This window comes from Panthera onca, chromosome B4, assembly GCF_046562875.1.
Source record: "Panthera onca isolate mPanOnc1 chromosome B4, mPanOnc1 haplotype 2, whole genome shotgun sequence".
Taxonomy (NCBI): domain Eukaryota; kingdom Metazoa; phylum Chordata; class Mammalia; order Carnivora; family Felidae; genus Panthera; species Panthera onca.
In genome coordinates, this window is record NC_138345.1 from 46,314,870 (window position 1) to 46,337,863 (window position 22,994).

Consider the following 22,994-nt stretch of genomic DNA (forward strand, 5'->3'; position numbering starts at 1 on the left):
TCTTTTCTGTAAGTTTAAAATTATTTCCAAACAAAAAGCTTAAAATATGCATACTCTAAGGTACAAAAATTCTACTTCCAATAATTTGTCCCATATAAGTATTTGCCCAAGTATATTACATGTGAAATATAGTTCACTGAAAAACAGGTTTATAATTATAAAAAGTCAGAAACAGAAACAATCTCAATGTCAGCAAACAATAAATGGGTTAAATATACTATCATATCAGTGTAGTATTATTCCCTATGGAAAAATATCTACATGTATTGATGTAGAATGGTTTCCAAAAATTTACCTAAGTTCATTTGTTTTAATTAAACTATAGTTGACAACGTTTTATTAGTTTCAGGTATACAACATAATGATTTGACAATTCTGTATATTACTCAGTACTTGCCACAATAAGTGTAGTCACTATCTGTCACCATACAACATTATTACAATATCATTGACTACATTCCCTATGCTGTACTTTTTCATCTCTGTGACTTACTTCAAAAACCTATTGTTTTGTGAAGAAAAAAAATCAACAAAACATGGATAGAGGAAGAATGGATTTCTCCCCAGCAACAAAAGCAATTAAAACCTAAGAAGCTCAGGCATGCCTTGTTTTAGTTAGGAAAGAATTTAAAACCATTCTCTACATGTATTTATGAAGCTATTTGTAGATAGAAATAATTTTCTCTCTTACAACACTTGATAATACAAATTTTCCCAGTGCAAAAAGAAACTAATACAATCTGGATGCCATTCTCTCCTAGTTAACTCAAAATATCTTTTAATAAACTTTTAAAAATACAAATACGTCTACCAAAAAGCATAAAAATATGAATATACAGCCAAAGAGCTCTTACAAAGTTAGCATACCCATGTAACTACCATCCTGATCAAGGAATAGAACACTCCAGAAGTTGGCCTCATACACTAACCCATCAATTAATCTCCTTCCCTAAAGGTCACTGCTATCCTGACTTCTTATATCACAGATTGGTTTTGCCTATTTTAGAACTCTTTTCTTCAACGTTATATTTGAGCTCATGTTTTTGTAAATACCAAGATTTTCCTGTTCACTGCTATAAGTATTTCGCTGAATAGATGACAGGATATTTTTTCACTCTTCTACTGAGAGGCCATATTGGTTGTTTTCAGTTTACAGTTATGAATTGTGCTATGAACATCCTTGGACAGGACTTTGGTGAACATAAGCACACATTTCTGTTGGATATACACTTACGGGTAGATTTGCTGGATCACAGGTATGACAAGTAGGAAGAGCTTTAACCTCATATGAAAAAATTTCCAAAGAAGCTCTACAAATTTACAATTCTACCATCAGTGTTTGAGAGTACTAGTTGCTCTGAATCTTTCCTGACACTTGCTGCTTTCAAGTTTTTTGTTGTTATTTGTTTGCTCTTAAATTTCAGCTATTCTGTTCAGTGTGTAGTGGTAATTTACTGTGATTCTGTTCAGCATTCTTTGATGATTAATACGTTGGGCACCTCTAAGAAACTTTTAACCTTCCACAGTTAGATCTACCATTGACCTGGAATTTACTGATTGACTGACTGACTGACTGTTTAATGGGGAGAGGCAGAAAGAGAGGGGGACAGAGGATCCCAAGGAGGCTCTGCACTGACAGCGAGCCTGACGCAGGGCTTGAACTCATGAACCACAAGATCATGACCTGAGCCGAAGTTGGACATTCAGCCAACTGAGCCATGCAGGCACCCCATATTTATTTACTTCTAATGTTTATTTATTTATTTATTTTGAGAGAGAGAGCACGTATCGGGGTGGGGCAGAGAGAGAGGGAAAATCCTAAGCAAGCTCTGTGCTGTTACACAGAGCCCGACTCAGGGCTCAATCCCACAAACCTGAGATCATGACCTGAGCCGAAAACAAGAGTCAGATGCTCAACTGAGTCACTCAGGTGCCCCAACCTGGAATTTATTTTATGGATGATGTGAGTAGGGGTCAAAACTAGTTTTTTTCTGATATGGATAGGACATGCAATTGACCCAGGATCATTTATTTAAAAGACTTTTCTTTCTACATTGCTGTATAATGCCACCTTAATAATAAATTTTGTATGGATAGATGTACATAATATATATAATTATATATATTGCATACACACACTTTTATGGGTCTGTTTAATCCTGCAATTTTGCTTCTCTTCAATTACCTTGGCTATTCTTGCTGTTTATGTTTCCATATAAATTTTAGAATCAGATGTGTAATGGTTTTAGAGGACATGTTTTATTAGATTTATTTAGTCCTAGGTATCTGAATTTTTTTTAAATATTTTTGTGAGAGAGAGAAAGAGGAAGAGAGAAAACAAGCAGGAGAGGGGCAGAGAGAGAGGGAGACAGAGGATCCAAAGCAAGCTCTGTGCTGACAGCAGAAAGCCCAATGTGGGGCTCAAACTCACGAAGCATGAGATCATAACCTGAGCCAAAGTCAGACGCTTAACCAACTGAGCCACCCAGGTGCCCCAGTATCTGAATTTTTGGTATTAGAAATGTCATCTTTCTCAAAATTTCATTTTGTTATACAGAAATACCTATTTTGTATATTAACCTGGTACCTAGGAATATTACTGAATTTACTGTTAACAAAGTATTATTTTTAATTTACATAAAGTAAAATTCATATTTTCTGGTATACAGTTCTAGGAGTCTTGACCCAAAAGTCCCCCATGCCACTCCTTTGTAATCAACACCTTCCCCTACCCTCAAACCCTGGCAACCACTCACCTGTTCTCCATATCTACAGTTTTGCCTTTTTAGAATATGACTTAAATTGAATCATACCATGCATAACTTTTCAAGAGTCACGTCTTTCACTCAATATAATGCCTTTAAGATTCATCTACATTGTTGCATACATCAATACTTTGTAGGGATGTACCACACTTTGTATATTCATTCACCAGTTGTAGGACATTTCAGTTCTTTCTAGTTTTTTGGTGATTACACATAAAGCTCACAGCCATTTGAATACAAGTTTTTGTGTGAACATAAGTCTTCATTTTGAAGTAAATACCTAGGAGTAGGGCTGATGAGTCATATGGGAAGCATACACTTATCTTTAAAAGACACTGCCAAACTGTTTTCCAAAACAGTGGTACCATTTTGCACTCCCACCAGCAACACATGAAAATTCTGTATGCTCTCCATCCTCACCAGAACTTAGTATCATATTTAGTTAAGTCCTATTTTTCTTTGCTAAGAGCTTTGTATCATTTAATAAATGCTTCATCTGGAATCTGAGATAGTCATAGGATTTTTCTACTTTTTTATAGTTAATGTGAATTATAATGATTTCTTAATACTATCAAAATGTTTACATATATAGTCCATATTTAATTAGAAAAAGCTTACTTATTATTAAGGCGCTTGGGGGGCTCAGCTGGTTAAGCATCTCACTCTTGATGTCAGTTCGAGTCGTGATCTGGCAGTTGTGAGATTGAGCCCTGCTTTCTTGGGCTCCAGGCTGACAGCACAAGGCCTGTTTGGGATTCTCTCTCTCCCTCTCTCTCTGCCCCTCCCCTGCTTGGACAAGCGCCTTCTTTCTCACTCTCTCAAAATAAATAAACCTTAAATTAATTAAGTAAGTAAAGTAAAAGCTACTATCTAGCCAAAATTGTATGATCACTTTAGTCACATTTCCTAGCAAATCTTTCCCCACCAAACACAAAACAGATTAGAGAAATGGTGAGCAAATCACAGTCTTAGAGGCATGTGTACCACTCTAATTTTTAAAATGTGGATTCTATGGGGCACTTGGGTGGCTCAATCAGTTGAGCGTCTGACTTTGGCTCAGGTCATGGTCTCACAGTCCATGAGTTCAAGCCCCGCATCGAGCTCTGTGTGGTCAGTTCAGAGCCTGGAGGTTGCTTCAGATTCTGTGTCTCCCTCTCTCTCTGCCCCTCCCCCACTCACTCTCGGTCTCTCAAAAAAAATGAATGTTAAAAAAAAATTTTTTTTAAACGTGGATTCTGAAGCATCTAAAAGGGAAAATAATTTCCACTACAAATGATATTGATGTTGTAACAAGAGTAACATTATACACTTTCAGAAACCAGAAACGGAACTATAGTATAAAAATGCTGTATTTCCCATCCAACATAAATAACTGGATAAATAATGAAAATATCTGATAGTTTTATAGATTATAAATTTATGAAATTCTATCATTTGAAAGGGAAATCTTCTACCCTCTTGATAATGATAATTCCACACCTTTTTGATAATGATGACATTAATGAATTCTGGCCTACTAATTACCAGCCATGAGTTAGTTTTATCTTTTCACTTTACCTGTTTTCCTGTGGTTGTGTTGTTTCACAACTAAACCACCAATCATAATCAGAGAGATAGTGATGAGAAGCCCCACAGGATCTAGATAATCTTTTGCAATGAAATTGTCATAATGTTATCAAATGCATTTTCAATCTTGAGTTCTATATAATCTAGGTTAAGAATGACCTACGTGGCTCTGAACATTCTGGCAGCTTCCCACAATGTAGCTCTCTGAAGTTACCTTAGACTCCTGCCTTACCTCCCCTGTTCACACACTCAGCTCTATTCAGTATTTTGGCAAAAGCAGGGATTGGTAATGTTCCATCAAGATCTAGCAACATACCAGAAAGCAATGTAGATGTCATGGATAGCCAAACACAAAGGCAATACTGGACTGGATATCTTGAACTCTACTGCAAGCACTATGAATTCCAGTCTCTTTCTGGGTCACCATGTGTATTCCTTACCCATTCTATTCAGTTTACTGGATTTTACTTGTTTCTCTTATTACTTCATAGAGTGATGTTAATATTACAACATTTTAAGTCACAGCACCATATGGCGGTAATATATAACTGCATATAACTAAGATGAACTCCCTTAAGATTGGTTATCTACCAAATAGTATCAATAAGATGCAAAAAATTAAAAATATCAAGTACTTGAAATCTAAAAGTAATTCTAAGCATACTATAGCAGAGTCCACAGTACCCTTCAACCTCAACCACCACAATCAGATGACTTCTTTTAATTACTACCACAATATCACTATGAAAGCCACAGGGAATAAATAATCAGCTGGGTAGTACTTCTTTAAAGATGGCATTTAACACATACACACAAAAAATAGCTAGTTTTACCAAAATAAAAATTCACTGAATTTAGACTGGCTGTTCTGTTTGCGCTATGAATTTAAAACAACAACAAATACACTGCCAAATGAACTTTGACTTCTATTTCCTCATGACTGTGAGCAGGTTTTTAAAAAACAACAACTGCTGTATATCTTCAGGGCAAAGTACAACATACCCACTGAAGGACTTGTATATAGCAGTAAAGAACTAATCTTTAGCCTCAGGATTTGAGGGTGATACTACAGTATGAAGAACAAAATAAGTCAAATTAAAAGTTAAAAAACCAAAGATCTGACAAAGCTTTTGTGGAGTGCTTCTTATTAGCCATTAACAAAGATTTCTTAGTCTAGGGGTCAGTGTTACTGAGGTCTGAAGGAAATTTTACCTGCTAGAGGTCAGTTGGTAAAAGGCAGTAACTCTCAAAACCTAAGAATTTTTAACACCTCGGTTATCATCTTGTCTACCCCCATGGTTTTGTAAGTAACAAGGAGGAAGAGAAGAGTAGGAGAATGACCCTGAGACCTCAAATCCTCTTTGGAATACAAAGCCCTCAACTAAGCAAGCTGTACTGGTTGGTAATGGCTAGAGATGGGGGAGGCTACTCCCCAGTTCCTATATTCCACTCATTCTGCTTTTGTATCCCTGCGTTATCACACCTGTTCTGAGTAGTTCTAAGTTGCCAATTCACATTTTAAAAAGAAAATGGCATCTTACAAAGAAAAAAATCAAATGACCCAACTAAAAAATGGGCAAAGGGCTTAAACATTTCTCCAAAGAGGATACACAAATGGCCAACGAATATAGGAAAACATGTTCATCATCATCACTCAGCATCATCAGAGAAATGCAAATCAAAACTACAATGAACTATCACCTCACACCTATGAGAATAGTTATTCTCAAAAAAACAAAACAAAACAAAACAGAAAATAGCAAGTGTTGGCCAGGATGTGAAGAATTTAGAACCACTGTGCACTGTTGATGGAGTTATCAAATGGTGTGAACATTATGCAAAACAGCATGGTAGTTCCTCAAAAAATTAACAGAACTACCAAATGATGCAGCTATTCAACTTCTAGATATATATCTAATAGAACTGAAAGCACGGTCTCTAAGAGGTATTTGTATACCCATGTTCATAGCAGCATTATTCATAACTAAAAGCAACTCAAATGTCCGTCGATAGATGAATAAACAAAACATGGTTATACATGAAATGATAATACGATAATCAGCTTTTAAAAGGAAGGAAATCCTGTCACATGCTATAACATGGATGAACCTTGAAGACATTATGCTAAGTAAAATAACAAGTCATGAAAAGACAAATACTATAGGATTCCACCTACATCAGGTATCTAAAATAGTCAAAATCACAGAAACAGAATGGAGAATGGAGGTTACCAGGCAGGGGTTGGGGGAAGGGAGAAATGGATTTGTTGTTTAATGGGTACAGAGTTTTCAGATTTGCAAGGTGAAAAAATTTACAACATACTAAAGGTATGTTTTACAACAATGGGAACGTACTTAACACTACTAGTTGAGATGGCAAATTTTATGTTGTTTTTACTAAGAAAAAAAAGGAAAAAATGACAACAGATCTCTTACTTTTTCTTGCTGTGTCCTTCCCAACCTTTCATATTCTGTTTTTTAATGTTTATTTATTTTTGAGAGAGAGAGCACACACGCGAGCAAGAGAGGAAGAGACAGAGAGGTAGACACAGAACCTGAAGCAGGCTCCAGGCTCTGAGCTGTTGGCACAGAGCCCCACGTGGGGCTCAAACTCACAAACCATGAGATCATGAAGCTGAGCCGAAATCACACACTTAACTGACGGAGCCACCCAAGCGGCCCTCCCACCCCTCCACACACAACCTTCCATATTCTGAAAGGAGCCAAGAACTGCTGCAGGACCCTGTCTTCCTTCTCCCCAACTACCCTATAGAAACAGCCGGCTAGCACAATCCTCTTAGAGCAAACAGGGCAAGTCTGCAATCATAGGAAGGAAGGGGAAACGGCCAGGAGAGGACCTCGAGTTGACTGGCCTCCACTTCTAATTGTGACTTTATCCCTCAGCCTAGGAAAATAGAGTGTGCTGGACCCCTAGTTGAAGAACCCCTGGGGAAAAGAGTAAGGAGTCTTTTATGGTGATTTGTTTAAATCATGAAAAGTAGAAAATAAAGAGATGGTGACAAGTATAACCTCCTTGATGACCAAGTACATGCTATACTTCTTTGCATCCCTTCTAATACCTCACTCTTAGAAGTCACTCAGTAAATACTTGTTTGTGCTGATAACAATGACATATTGATGACCACGGGCAAAAAGAATGGATCTTTTGTCCAGAAAAAAAAGCCTACCAGACTCAGAAGCCAAAGTCCTTATTTTAATGAATGAATTAAGGTCATTTCCATAATAAAAATCTCCAATGATTTCACAATAACTTTTACTAAAAACTTGTATAAAACTACTTTTTCCTGGCAAGTGAATACCACATTGCCTACATTTTGTACTTGGAAATTCCCCCCCTCCCGCCCCCCCAAAATACTCTCTTTAAACTAACATCTCATTAATTACATTATGTAATGAGATAGCCACTGACAGCATCTAAGATCCTTCCACAAGGGTCATTCATCTGCCAGAAAAAAAACGCCTGAGTTTGTCTTTCAGTTGGACTGCGGACAAGAGATGGGGTTTTCCGCTGTACAAGATTTTTATTGTTGGTTATAAAATCAAGCTTCCTGAATATTTACATTAACAAGGCTCTTAGTCATTCACATAAGGAAAAATGAAAACAATTGCTTTAATTACATACTTAAGAGGCTTTCTGTAGAAGAAAAAGTTTCTGATATTTGGATATTCTGTGGTAACGAAATTAAATGCCCCTAAGCTACCCCTAAGCTGTTTTAAGCAGCTGTTAAATTGTTATACATACATGCATTTTATTCTGAAAAATACACCCAAAAGTGCAGGTGCCTTTCAGTCCCCTAAATGCCACAGTTAACAATGTTAATCTCCAGGGTCTCCCAATACTGATAAACCACAAATAAACCACAAATAAAATGCAGTGGGATCGTTCTATAAGAGTTTTGTTGGATAGAAGATTAAAACTTTTTATGTTAACATTTTAACAGCCTCTTTTATAAGCAAGTGTAATTGCTCTGCAATTTGCTAGAGGTGGGAATACGATTTTCAACTCACTGTATATCCAAATTCATATAAACTTGACAGGATTTTTTATGAGGAAGCAGATCACTGCTCTTGCTGAAACACAAGTAGAATCCCTTTTTAAGGCACTCAAAACCTCAAAGTTTCTGCCTCAATCAAGTAAAATTTAGTTGCCATAATGCATGAAGGAGATCACTTTCCTTTGGTTGTCCTTTAATTTTATCTAAAGCAAATATGCAGTGTGAACAGTATTAACAAATAAGAACAAATGCCCAACAAGCAAAAGGGGATGTTCTACCAGGTTTTTAACAATAGAGTTTAAAATGCCTCCTGTTGGGGGCGCCTGGGTGGCTCAGTCCATTAAGTAGCTGACTTCAGCTCAAGTCATGATCTAGAGGTCTGTGAGTTTGAGGCCCATGTCAGGCTCTATCTATGCTGACAGCTTAGAGCCTGGAGTCTGCTTCAGATTCTGTGTCTCCCTCTCTCTCTCTCTCTCTGCCCCTCCCTACCTCAGGCTCTGTCTCTCTCTCAAAAATAAACATAAAAAAAATGTTAAATAAATAAATAAAAATTAAAAAATAAAAATAAAGATAAAATGCCTCCTGTTGGGACAAAGGGCAATTTCTCAGAACACTGTACCCAGGGTGTTTTGATTATAGACTACACACATGCATATACATATTCCTCTATTAAAATAAAAATATTTAGTTTTCATTTTCAGCAGAAACTTGAGGCAGTAGTAGTGTAAGTAACTGCCCAAAAGTCAAAACCCCATTTTAACTTTAACCTTCTGTGCCATCAAGATCTTTTTTAATTTTTTTTTTTTTTTTTTTACTGTTTATTAAAGCTGGGCTTGAACCCACAGACCGTGAGATACACAGCCTGAGCCAAAGTCGGACATTCGAGTCAGACTGAACCACCCAGGTGCCCTGCCATCAAGATCTTTATTAAAGATCCTACGCAGCTATCAAGATGACTAGGAAACACCATACGTTTTCGTATCTTCTCTCTAATCCTGTTCACTTTTTTGATTGAAAAAAGATAATAAATGTGGAGTGGTCAAGACAGGGAAAAAAAGGAGACAGGAATTTTAGAACTGGAGATTATATCTGCGATTATCTAATACAATATTCTTATGTCACACTAAGACTGAGACCTAACGGTGTTTAAATTAGCTCTAGAACTAACGGATATAGGTCTGTATAACCTTCCACTAAAACAAGAAAATAGATATGGCCTTATTTGAGGAGGAACACTCAAAACACTCTCGAGACTAAAAGAAAGTTGTTTCAGCAAATTACTTAGTATCCTTTGGGCTTTCCTTTCTGCATATTTGTGACAGACACAAAGCTACCCAACAGACATTGCTTCCCTTCTAACTTGCTAACAGAATCCCAGTTCTTCCTGGGCAGCATGCAACGTGTCAAAGCCTAGGAAATGATACATGATGCACACTACCCCAACCATGCCATTTCCCTTAGCCATACACAGTTCCCCAGCCTCTCCTAGAACTAGGGGCAGTCTTGTAAAACAGTTCAAGCATATGAGACTTCAGAGAAAATAGGATGGATGCCTCCGGGAAAGACTGTGTTCTCTGTCAGGCAAGCACAGGAGGGATTGCTTGCTTGGTTCCCTTTCTTTCTTGCCTTGAAAAGGGATGTGATGTCTAAAGTGAGGCAGCCATTTTGCTACCTGGTGGCAATAATGAACATGCAAAAAGATGGCAGAGTCAAAGACCAGAGCAAAGCTGGGGCCTTGAGCACACTGCAGAGCAGCTAAACCAACAGAGACCACCTACCTCTGAACTTCTCTGAACTGTGCAATAATAAACGGCTTATGGTTTAAACCTCTGCTAGTGGCTTTCTGTTAACTACAGCTGAAAGCAGTCCTGAATTTTTTAAAAAATTTTCTCTAACATGCTATGATCTTCCTGCCCAAACTCACTCCCTTTACAATATACTCTGCTTATGCTACATGCAACTAAGAGAGGACAGGATTATATTTCTCCTGCATAGTAAATAAAGACCAATTTAATTACAATACCTCAACTATATGTCTCTATTAAAATGTCATCAGTAGGGAATAGGGGAAAAAAACACAATTTAGAATCATGTTTGTTCTTGATTATTGACTTAGATCCTTCCTTCCGCCATCTCAAATCCTTTTTGGAAATAAATACCACATATATAACAAACTGATAAAGGAGATCTATTGGAACTAAACTCTTCGGTCTCCTGTTAGTAAAAAATAAAGTATTCAAACTTCCCTCTTGAATTTTCAGTTCCAAACCTGCCCCGGCCACTATTTTCATATACTGATGCCATAACCAAAGCTTAGAGACTTACCAGCATTGCACCAAACTCGTGGCATAGTTATTTTCTCCTACTGTAATTAAATACATGGGTTATAATAATTAAATCTAAATGTTGGTAAGACATAAAAAATTGCAGACTATCCAGTGCAATTATTTAAAATAGTTATTTTAACTGTATTTTGATAGAACTCTCTCAAATACATGTTCAGCTCCAAGACTCCTGTTGCACCCATCTCTGTACTTCTTCCAGTGCCCGGAACACGGGAGAACCCAGTTCACCCCCAGTCCTCTCTGCTCTCCAGTGCTTATCTCTCCACTTCCGTCCACAGCCCAGTTCTGCCTACAGCTATTCCCATGATCGGCAATGGCTATGCCACTCACTCTTCTTTCAGAATTTCTTTCTAACCTCATTTGTCTTCTGTCATCCCTCAGCTTCCTCAGGAAAGAAAGGTCAACAGCCTCCCTAGTTGGAAGAACAAATGACTGTGATGAGCACCCATCCTCTTAATTACGATACTGTCTCTTCTCTGCTCCCCTCACCCCAAAAAAAGACCAAGTACTCCTGAGTTCGAGCCCAGACACAAATGAGTATGAACGTATATCTATATATGTACGTATATATGGGCTAATAGCTTTTCTAGTTTACAAAAAGAAAAACAGGAGAACAAATGCTCATTTTTTGTTAAGTTGTAGAATGCTTTTACCGACTCCTCCCTTCCGTCTACCCTTTACCAACCACTTTCTGATGTTCTATGACCTTCCACCCATTATGGTCTCTGGGTCACATGGCTCATCCCACACAATCGCATACTCCCTTCTTCCTGACAAATTAATCAGTCAAGATGGAAACATTACTTAATTGCTATAGATGTCTATGTTAGACTCCTCTAAAAATATGATAGGACATGGTGCTAGTTTATATCAGCATTTTTTAAATTAATTAATTTTTAAGAGACATCAAATATGAGTAGGGGAGGGGCACAGATGGAGAGAATCCCAAACAGACTCCACGCTGTCAGCACAGAGTCCCACATGGGGCTCAATCTCATGAACCATGAGATCATGAACCAAAATCAAGAGTTGGACATTTAACCGAGTCACCCAGGCGCCCCTATATCAGCATTTTAAAAGGGTGATCCAGAGACTCTTGGGTGGGAGGCCCTTGAGACCCTTCTGGGGGATCCACAATGGCAAAATTATTTTTAGTAATACAAAGATGTAATCTGCCTTTTTTGCTCTCATTCTCTCATGAGTGTACAACAGTGAATCCAGAGGATACGTGGTGTGTGATGATAATGTATCATGCTGCCAACTAACAGATTCTTATGTTTTTTTAATTTTCTAAGGTAGAAAGTTTAAGGCATAAATATGTACGTTTTCAGAAATTAACGGAGTGTGTTCTTAGTACTTCTATGCTCTCAGCAATAGCAATTTCTGCTAATATCTGCTATCATCTCCACAACTTCATTATCACCCAATGAATTCATCTCATGTTTAAAGAAATTAAGTGTTTTAGTCATTGACATGATGAGCTCTTTAAAACCAAAAGATTTTTCATGTTAGAAATAAAAAAGCTGGGCCGCCTGGGTGGCTCAGTCAGTTAAGCATCTGACTTTGGCTTAGGTCACGATCTCACAGTTCATGGGTTCGAGCCCACAGTTGGGCTCTGTGCTGACAGCTCAGAGTCTGGAGACTGCTTCAGATTCTGTGTCTCCCTCTCTCTCTGTCCTTCGCCTGCTCATGATCTGTGTCTCTCAAAAATAAACATAAAAAAATGTTTTAAGAAATAAAAAGACCACTGAAGCATTATACAAAGTAAATAACCATATTGCACTGGTTGGTATGGTTAACACTGCTGAATGTTGGATGAAAAATTAGTAAAAGGAATCACAGCAGTGCCACTTAAAAAAATGATGCAGTATCTCATCAAATTAAAGATTTTGTTGCAAACATGAATTACAAGTTAATATCTTGCCTTAAGGACGGTACTTATGCTTTATAAGTGGACAGATCCGTAGATGTGGGTGGACTTACTGTTTTGTTTTCACTTTCTAGTATCCATGCCAACTAATCATCGAAGAAGGTCTTCTTTCATGTGAATGGTTGGCAACGAACATAAATGCTGTTGAATTACTCCAAGTATTAAATAATGTTTTGAGTCTCATGATTTATCTTGAAAAAACCATGTTGATATCTGCTCTAATGGTACAAAAGCAAAGGTGGGCAAAACTGCTGGTGCTTTAGCATAAATCAAGGCAGAAGTACAGAACTATACTAGTAATAATTATATCCTTCACTACATCAATCATTTTTTTAAAAAAGTCGGTTTCACTTCACAATGTCCTTGCCAAAACAGTCAGAGTTATTATTTTTGTTGCATCTGACTCCTGAGAACTTGGTCTTTTTAATACTGTGTGACGAAATGGTAAGTATACAAGAAACACTTCTGCTGCATACCTACTACAACAGCTGCCTTAAGGAAAAGCATTTATGCAATTGTTTGAGTTGGGAGCTAAACCATGATTTTTTCATAGAATACCATTTTTGCTTAAAAGAATGAGTGGCAGACAATGGCTAATCAGACTGAGGTATGTGGCAGATATTTTCTCTAACATGAATAAAGTGAGCCTGACACTTCAAGGAAAAAACTGACAATATCTGTTGACAATGATAAAATTTGAGCTTTCAAGATAAAATAAGAATTTTTGAAAACCTGAACTTGACAGCAAAATCTTGACCACTTCCTAACACTGAAAGACTTTTTTGATGAGAATAATGGACATATAAAAGAATGTGATTTAGGGGCGCCTGGGTGTCTCAGTCGGTTGAGCATCCGACTTCAGCTCAGGTCGTGATCTCACACTCCGTGCGTTCGAGCCCCGTGTCGGGCTCTGTGCTGACAGCTCAGAGCCTGGAGCCCGCTTCAGATTCTGTGTCTGCCCCTCCCCGATCAAGCTCTGTCTCTGTGTCAAAAATAAATAAAAACATTAAAAAAAAAAAAAAAAAGAATGTGATTTGTTAAATACTGTGTAATCAAATATGTCAACATCTGAAAGATCTGCATAACTCAGTAAACCATTATTTTTCAAATCACCAACACGTGATGTTTCAAAATCACATACAGGTCAAAGATCCATCCAAAGTTCAAGGACAGACCAACAAAATTTTAATGTTACAGAGTATAAAAAATTCACTGATATGGTTTCATATTCAATATTGCAACTAACTTTTAAGAATCTACCACTTGTTGGGACACCTGGATGGCTCAGTTGGTTAAGCGTCTGACTCTTGATTTCGGCTCAGGTCATGATATCACGGTTCTTGAGTTCGAGCCCCGCATTGGGCTCCAAGCTGACTGTGGAGCCTGCTTGGGATTCTCTCTCTGCCCCCAAGAAGCAAGAGAGAGAGAAAGAGAGAAAGAGAAAGAGAAAGAGAAAGAGAAAGAGAAAGAGAAAGAGAAAGAGAGAGAAAGAGAGAGAGAAAGAGAGAACTAGAGGAGAGAGGGAAAAAAAGAAAAAGAGGAAGAGAAAGAAAAAAGGAGAGAGAAGAGGGAGAGAATGAATAAAAGACAGAATGTACAACTTGTTGAGTTTTGACGTGACAAAGGATATCCACAATTACATGAAAAGATATTAAAATAGCCCACTCTTTTTTCAACTATATATCTGTATATTGAGGGTTTTCCTCATATAATTCAAACCGAACACTGTACTGCAACAGATTGGATCTAAAAGCAGTTATGGAAATCCAACTGTCTATTAAACAACACAGTAGGGGCACCTGGGTGGCTCAACCGGTTGGGCATCGACTTTGGCTTAGGTCATGGTCTCATGGGTTCGTGAGTTCAGGCCCCGTGTCCAGCTCTATGCTGGCAGCTCAGGGCCTGGAGCCTGTTTTAGATTCTGTGTCTCCCTCTCTGCCCCTCCCCTGCTCATGCTCTGTCTCTCTCAAAAATAAATAAACATTAAAAAAAAAAAAAAGATCTTTTAATAAAAATTAAAAAAATAAACAACATAGTAAAGCAAGTGGAAAAATGTAAATGTCATACTTCTCACTATACTTTTTGTTTTGGAAGATCTTTTTCATTAACCTTTAATAAGTTTGTCATTTTTAATTTTTTGTTAACATTTACTTATTTTTGAGAGACAGAGCATGAGTGGCAGAGGGACAGAGAAAGAGGAAGACACAGATTCCAAAGCAGGCTCCAGGCTCTGAGCTGTCAGCAGAGAGCCTGATGCGCAGCTCGAACAACCGAACCATGAGATCATGGCCCGAAGTCAGACGCTTAACCAACTGAGCCACCCAGGAGCCCCTAATGAGTCTGTTATTTTTAAACGAGTAAACATATTAAACATTTCTTGATTTAAAATATGTTGCATATTGATACGGTCCACATGAACAAAAGATCTTTGGGGTCCTCAATGATCTTTAAGTCGTACAAGATGTCCTGACACCACAACGTTTGAAAACCACTGGTTTATAACACCACAAAAAAGAACACTTACAAGAATGTGTATATAAAAAAAGAAGCACCTGAAAATGAATCAGAGGATCTCGGCTCCAGGGCTAGCACCACTTCTTACTTGTTTTGGGATCTGGATAAATTACTTAGTCTAAGGTCTTAGCTTCCTCATCTGTAAAATGGATAACTCGTATCTTGTTCTGAGGATAAAAGACAAAATACGTCAAAGCAATTTATAAACTACAAGTATATCATTACAAGGTCTCAAAGTTAAGAGTTTTAAAACACTTCTAAAAGGCAAATTTCTACAAAATTCTTTTTCTAAAAATTCATTACTAAAAGAACTTATAGAAAATGCAAAATGGAGATAATCAAAAATTAGTTCAAATGTCCAACCACATAACTTTACTGTATTAAATTACTTCCTTTACAGTTATAATTGACAATATATGTTTTAGCTATTATGGGCATTTCCAAATATACATAAAAATACAGAAAACAGTAACAAACCCCAATATACCCATCACCTAGCTTAAAAATTATCAAAAACTTGCCAATATTGTTTTACTTATTTCCATTTGTGTGTGTTTGTGCCTGTCCTGAAGTTTTTAAAAAACGTGTGTTAGACATCATTTCATTCTACCTATAAAAACTTCCGTATGTACCTCTAACAGATGAGACTTTTTAAACATAACCACAATACTATTAACATGGATAAAAACTTTATGGTTGTAATTCTTAAATATCATCTAATACACACTCCATGTTCTAATTTCCTGATTGTCTCAAAACAAACAAACAAACAAACAAAACAGTGTTTTTAGTTGGTTCATATCAAAAGATCAGTTACCAGTTCATTTTCAAAAGAACCCTAGATTTTTAGCTAAAGCTAGGAAGGAAAAGAAAATAATACCATGCTTTATATACCATGTACAGTTTACAAAACAAAGTCAAGAACTATCTTCCTGAGGAATATGCCTCTCCCCCAACCAAACAACAAACAAAAATAACAAAAGAAACCCATGATAAGATAGGCCAGACTGGCAACACTTCAGTGTTCTGAGAAGTGACCAGAAGAGGACACAGCTTAGCAACTCAGGAAAAGAAGGAGTTGATAGGTGACAACCCCCCCACCCCCCCACCCCTACTGCTTTGGACAAGGTGAGGTGAGGTCAGCCGGCATCAAGCAAGCTGGAGGTGAGGTCAGGGTCCAGGTTCTAGAGTGAGTAGACTCCTCAAACAAGTCAGGTGCCCAAGGCTATAAGGCAACCCCCTGCAGGTTTCAACTCAAAGCTCAAAAAACAATGCTCTAAGCTAGAGGCATAATGATCAAAAATACCAGTTCTGAGAATTTATTCAATAAATATTTATCCAAAGACGACTCTACTAAGCACTATTTAGGACAGGAGCTGCAATACAAACAGTAAGTAGCATATACCTCTCTACACATGCCCATCCTCATGAATTTTAAGGGGAAGAATGGAAACGGTTTAGTAATTACCTTGCCATTTACCATCACAATTTACAGTGCATCTTTTTTCTGTAAACTGCAGTCTGCCCCACTCCTCACCCAGTCACTAAGACAAATCTGAGTTCTGCTGTCCTCATACACACCACACACCCCTGGCATTTAGAGCTACAATTCTTCTCTAAATATTTAGTTTAGAAGGAAATCAAGGGAATGCTAAAGAATTTCCCACCTCCTCTGAAAACTTTTCTTTTCCACAGGCTCATCCCAAGTACGTCAGAATGTAGAAGCACACGTAATATATGCTTAATATAAATCTTTTATCTTAATTTCAGCTATATATATATATATATATATATATATATATATATATATATATTTCTTTTTCAGTTTAAAACTACAGAAATGATGGAGAAAACGAAGGAACAAATTTCTTAAGGAAGGCTTGAGAAGTACTTCATAAATGTGTCCAAAATCATGAAATAGTCACTAAAAAAATTTCAGTGACACTATAAAGAACATCTTCTCAACAACAAAAGAAAACCCAAAGGTCAGATAACTACAATGAGTCCAGACTTCTCCATTTCGGAACTGACATTTCACTCCAAGTTTCTACTATTTGTAGAAAAACAGTATAAAGCTCCTAAGCTTAAGACAGTATTTCCAGCAAGACCCCTAACTCCCTTACAAACATTGAAGAAGACATAATTACGGACACAGAATACAATGCAGCCCAAAATAGCCACTGGAATCTTGGACTGTGTGGACAAGACCTGCAGAGGTGTCACCCTTTACCTTATTTCTCTTACCCGATCATTAAGATGAACAGTTTACTTCTACTGTCTGTACATCTTTGGTTTTCATATGTTCTCGAGAAGGTACCATCAAAACAACCTGTCCTTGGAATTTAGCTTCGCTTTACAGCACGATGGCTACAGGAATATTGCTTCTGACGGAGAATCTAAGCATACAGCCCAATATGTACATCATTACCCTAGGTAAGCTGTAAACAATCATACTAACATCACTGCAAAAACAGGAGGTTCTTGGCAAATGGTAGCAAAAGAATCGTAGGTAAATTGTTAATGAGTTAAAAACTCAAAGCCTGAATGCTTCAATCTAAAAAAATATTACGTAGGTTTCTTTAAAAAAAAAAAATGGTTAAAGATAATGTGTAGACTTTTACACAAATTGGTTTGGACTGCAAATAAATACTAAAAAGTTGTATCATCAACATTCATCAGGATATCACACACAAAACAGGTTATTCACAGAATAAGTGGGACTGTAACTAGCCCTCTATAATTTCCTTGACCCTGCCCATTATTATCTTCATTGGACATCAAAATTTGTCATCAGATTTTCCATGTAATGTTTACTTATTTACTGTCCCTCACTCTTCTCCCACTAGAATGTAAGGCCCCATAAGGACAAAAACTTTTCTTATTTTCCACTGTATGCCCAGTTCCTAGAACAGCGTCTAGCACATAGTAGAGGCTACAAATAAATTTGATGAAGAGATGGATGAATGACCTCCCCCACTTCCTTTCCTCCATACATGTTAACCATCCTTTAAGGCCAAGGTCAAATTCTATTATCTCTAATAGAAGATTATCTTCCCATTACCTCCCCCGATGCCCCAATCTCTTTCTCCCTTACACCAAGAATTTGGCACTTCCCAGCTGTCTGATAACTGTGTATCATTTCATATGTACGTAATTCCCTTACAAATTCTTATAATCCTCCTCCCCTTATTAAGGGCATGGATCCATGTCTCCAGCTTTTGGTATCCACCTCAGTATATGTAAACAGTATATCATTAATAAATGTTTTGATTGATTTATATCTGTAGTTAATCTAGAAATCAATTTAGTCAATAGTTTCAACTTTTTATAACCTATCTCCCTTTCTAATAACTTAATTGAAATTGCAGTGGGTCTCCATTTTAAATTTATATTTGGCAATTTCAAGTTCTAAATTCTCATTTAGTTAGGACTTATGCTCATAATTTACTTTACCCATCCCTTCCCCCAAGATTAAATTTTTTATGTAATGAAACTCATGACTTTCTGGTGATACCTATAATGAGGTATCTCATCCCAATTAAGGAGGTGAAGTTTCATTACCTCCTTCTTGTTGCCTTGGTATTGAAGAGTTTTTTCCTTTATGCCTTTTTTCTTTCATGCCAAGATGTATCTCATTTCCTTCTTTACCGATTGTACCCCTAGCAAGCTTTTATTATTTCTTTGTACCTGTTCTTAGTAATCTGCCTTAAATCCTTCTTTTTGAGTCACTTCTGTTTCCTCCAGTCATTTATTTGATTAAATTTCAAACTCCCTTTCTCAGTGTTTGAGAATGGCCTCCTCTTAAAGCCAGCCAACCTTTATGAACTTCATCCCTTTACATAGCCAACCGTTGATCATCTGGACTAATGGAATGTATAAAAACATGAGATTATCCACAACACAAGAAAATCAAAAAAATTTGACATCTGGCTTTAGAATATATCATATGTGGCTTTGGGCAAGACTTACTTTCTTAATTACATTTTTGCTTAAGACAATATTAGTAATATTTTCTTTTATGATGGTGGATATGTGTCTTGGTTTTAAATTTTGGTGCAATTTTTAAAAAGCCAATTAAGCATCCACTGTGGTTTTTCCTATGAAGCCTTTTAACTAGTTTTTCCAATCTGTTGAAGTCTATCATAAAATCTGGTTTCTGTTTCCCCTGATTTATTTCCTCCCTTTTCTTGGGATTCTGATCCAAATCAACTTACTCTATATTAATTTACTTCTTCAATTTAAAGTAGTGTTTCCTTGAGAATGCAAAACATTTTAAAGATATGTTCAGTGAAATTTTTAATCAGTAACACAGGATAGAAAATTCCACTTTTTTTTTCTTTTTTTTTTTGATAATCCGGGAAAAGTTAGGTTTCTAGGATAAACTCCATGGTAATTCTAGCAAATTATATTTAGAATATTGTGACTGGTTGAAAATAGGAAAACATTAATACTGGACAGCTATGTAAATCAGTTTCATCAATATATAATCCCATATACCAAAACCTCTATGGAATCAAATTCCGGATACAAGCATTTATAGAAAACAGCATCAACCCTGGCCATTCTGACCCCAGCCTAAACTCTGCACCTATCTCAGACCTGATCTCAGCATCACTTCTACAAATAGTTTTAAAACGTGTAAGAAAAAGGAAAAGAACTGGGTTAACAGGACCTTCCCTCTGCCCCCTTTACAGTTACTGCCATTAAGTTTTTGGCCACAGAGACCCCTAATCCTCAATTTTTCATGACTATTTTTACTTTATAGCTATTCAATTATTTTACATGTGAATGTAAGGTTACAGTGCTTGAACCGACTTTCCTTCATACACTATTCATATTACCAGAATAAACCATTTTTAATTTTCCCCCACGTGGAACTTTGATAAGTATACATTATCTTACCCAAAAACCAACTCTTTGGGCTGGTGTTACTTAGTTCAAGTTTTCACATAGGATGTTCAGTGTTAACCACCGTCCCCCCCATTTTTTTTAACAGCAACCTTCCACAACAGTCTTCAAACTCAGTGAATTCTACAACTTTGTTTTAAAAAACAAAAACCAAAAAAATTTTCACGGTCTCTCGTCACATTCTGATGAAAATACCTACCAAAAGCTACAAATTCCTAGTTTTTCAATTTATTTCTCCAGCTTGCTGTCATCACCAAATACAGAACTCCACAAATCTCAATTAACTACGGCCTCCCAAGCTGTGTGTCCACCAATATACAGGATTCTCAAGGAAAGGTAAATAATTAAAAATTAAGGAAAGGTAAATAATTAAAAATTAACTGGTAAGAATTCTTTTCTTCCTTTAAAAATTTACCTTAACTTTAAAAAGCGCTCTTCTTCATGGAATTTGAAATCGTATACATCCTTTGAGGAAACAGTTGTCACCTAAGTGCACTCTCAATCCGCCCCACAAAATGGGTGGCATAAAGAGGCATTTTTCTGACAGCCTACGTTCCCCAAATAGTAGTTAGAAGGTCTTTCATGGATGGTAAGTTTCTCACACACGTACATACACACACCGGAAAGAAAGAAAAGAAACATACCTGGTCATTTTCTAAACAGGTTTGATAGGTTTGGTTCACTTGTAAGAGCAGAGTATTTACCTATAATCTTTTAAAGCAGAAGTGGCAGCCAGAGCACTGGGTAAATAAAAACTTCAGAGAGTTTTAAAAACCCTGCATCTTAACTCACTTCCCCTCGGTTCAAGGGGACGGCACACCAAACCCCACGGCAAATGGGATTATGCAACAGGTTTTTCCTCTCCACTTTATTCATCGCAGGCTGGTGAGAGGTGTGCTTTCTCCAAAAAATCTGAAAACACCCAGGGCTTTAGGATCTTGGCAGCTGGCATTTAATCAACTCCTTTAGGATTTTGCAGTATCCATTCATTTTCAGATCTACTCGTATTTTCTCAATTACCGGGTTTTTGTTGGTTTGTTCTAGGAAATTAACCCATTATCTGAAAACTTCAGTTTTGCATAAATATTTTTCTCCCTGGTGTTTTATTACCTGAAGCCATACATGATAAACAGACCCTCGGTTGCCCCCTTGGGCTTTCTTATTTCTCACGTTTTACGGCTAGTGTAAATAAAGAAGTCACGGGCGCGCCCCCAACACCGTGACCGGGGCCCCAGCGTGAAAACCGAGTTTTTGGTTGGTCGGTTTGGTTGGAGAACGCAGCACCGTCACCACCCAGGTGGCCTCGCTGCTTACACCAAAGGCGAATTTGGGATAATGGGAACAGTCAGGCCGGGGCCCCACTTGGCAGGCGTGTTGTGTAACAGTCGCGCCTGGAAGTGAGCAGCTTCGCCCGCGAAGGTACCGCGTCCCGCGGCGGCGGCTCCTCGCGGCGGGATCCGGCGGCCGGGCCCGCTCGCCCCGGCGCGGCCGGGGGGCGCACGGACCGAGACCCCGCGCCCGGCCGCCCGCCCCCTTCCCGCCCGGCCCGGCCCCCTACAAGGCCTACACCCCCGCTCAGACGCTCGTGCAGCTCGGGGCCGCGGTCGCCCCCACCCCGCCTCCCGGAAAGGTGGCCCGGACGCCCGGGGAGGCAGAGCCCGCGGGGCTTAGAGCACGGCGCCCACACAGTCGGGGCGCGCCGCGGAGCGTCCATGCTGCCGGCGCGGGCGGGCGCCCCCAGAGCCCCGCGCCCTCCCGCCCGCACGGTCCGCGCCGCCGGCCGGAGGCCACTTACTTTTGGGGCCGCCGACCTCCCGACTCCCTCCGGGGGAAATGAAAGTTGTCACGGCGTCTCCCCTCGGGCCCCCCTCGCCTGCCCGGCGTGCGAGGCGCCGCCGCGGAGCCGGGAGGGCGGCTGCGCTCCCGCTCGCGTCCGTCCCGTCGCGCTCTCCTCCTCCTCTTCTTTTCACTATATTATCTTCTCCTTCTCTGAGGGGTGGGTGGGGGTGGGAAGCTTAGAAAGAGGGAAGACGTTTGCAACTTTTCTTCACTCTTTCTCTTCCACCACCACACCCCCCCCCCCCCGTCAGCCTTGAAAAAACAATGTTGAAAGGGGTGAAGAACTTGGGGAGGTGAAGGTGGGGGGCCGCGTGGGGAAAGCGGAGGGGGGGAGGGAGAAGTGATAATAATCGTTTAAAAACTGATTAAAGCCCCCCAAACAGTGATACACAGACAGAGGGGGAAAGGCGGGGGGGTGGGGTGGGGGGTTGGGGGGAAAGAGAAAGAGTCGCTGGTCAGGAAACTTCAAGCGCGGATGAGGTCATTGGTTTAAAAATAAAGAGATGGCGTCACTTGAAACCAATCCCAGTGAATGAACTCAGCGGAGCCCCGGGGAAAGGAGGAGACAGGCGAGGGCAGGGCGGTGGGCGCCGGGCGGGGCCGCGCGCCCGCCCGCCCATCCCGCGGCCGCCCGGGTCCGCAGCGCGACTCCGCGCCTCGCTTCGGCCGCTCGGGGAGGGGTCGGGTCACGTTCCGTTCCGGAGTTCGGCGACTCACTGGCAGGTTCCGCAGGCGCCGCTGGGAGGAGCCGGGGCTGCCCGAGGAGGCGGCCCCCGCGGCCTCCTCCTTCCGCGCCCGCGCGCCCGCCAGCCCCGACCCCGGGCCGGGGGCTGCGCCCCAACAGGTATTTAAGCGTGTTCCTCCCCCCGCCCCCAACTTACCCCCGGAGACCCGGAGCTTCTTCCTCCTGGTTGCGCTGTTTCCAGCTGCCTCACCAGCACGAAGAAACGCAAACAATGATTTGAGAGAATTACAATCACTCCTTCAAAAGTCTGATGAATCCCAAATGTAGGGCACTGCCGTCTCTTGTGAAAGAGAAGTTACAGGTACTTTAAGAAAAGTCACTGTAGTGTGTTGTCAGGCATTCAGCCACCTACACGTGTTTGCCGTTT

The 22,994-nt window shown here is 39.3% G+C and overlaps 1 protein-coding gene across 8 annotated transcripts in view; it reads right to left on the reverse strand.

Annotated features, from left to right (window-relative positions):
• The window catches only part of DUSP16 (dual specificity phosphatase 16), a 90,463-nt gene extending 67,885 nt beyond the window's left edge, over positions 1-22,578 (reverse strand). Inside the window, exons 1-3 of one of the 8 annotated variants that reach the window (XM_081796112.1) lie at positions 21,839-22,578; positions 15,174-15,302; positions 12,675-13,603 (exon numbers count right to left, since the gene is read on the reverse strand). The gene's annotated coding sequence lies outside the window, so the exon portion shown is untranslated. The other 7 variants (XM_081796106.1, XM_081796111.1, XM_081796110.1 and 4 more) reach the window with 7 other exon arrangements.
• Between the last annotated feature and the right edge of the window lie 416 nt (positions 22,579-22,994).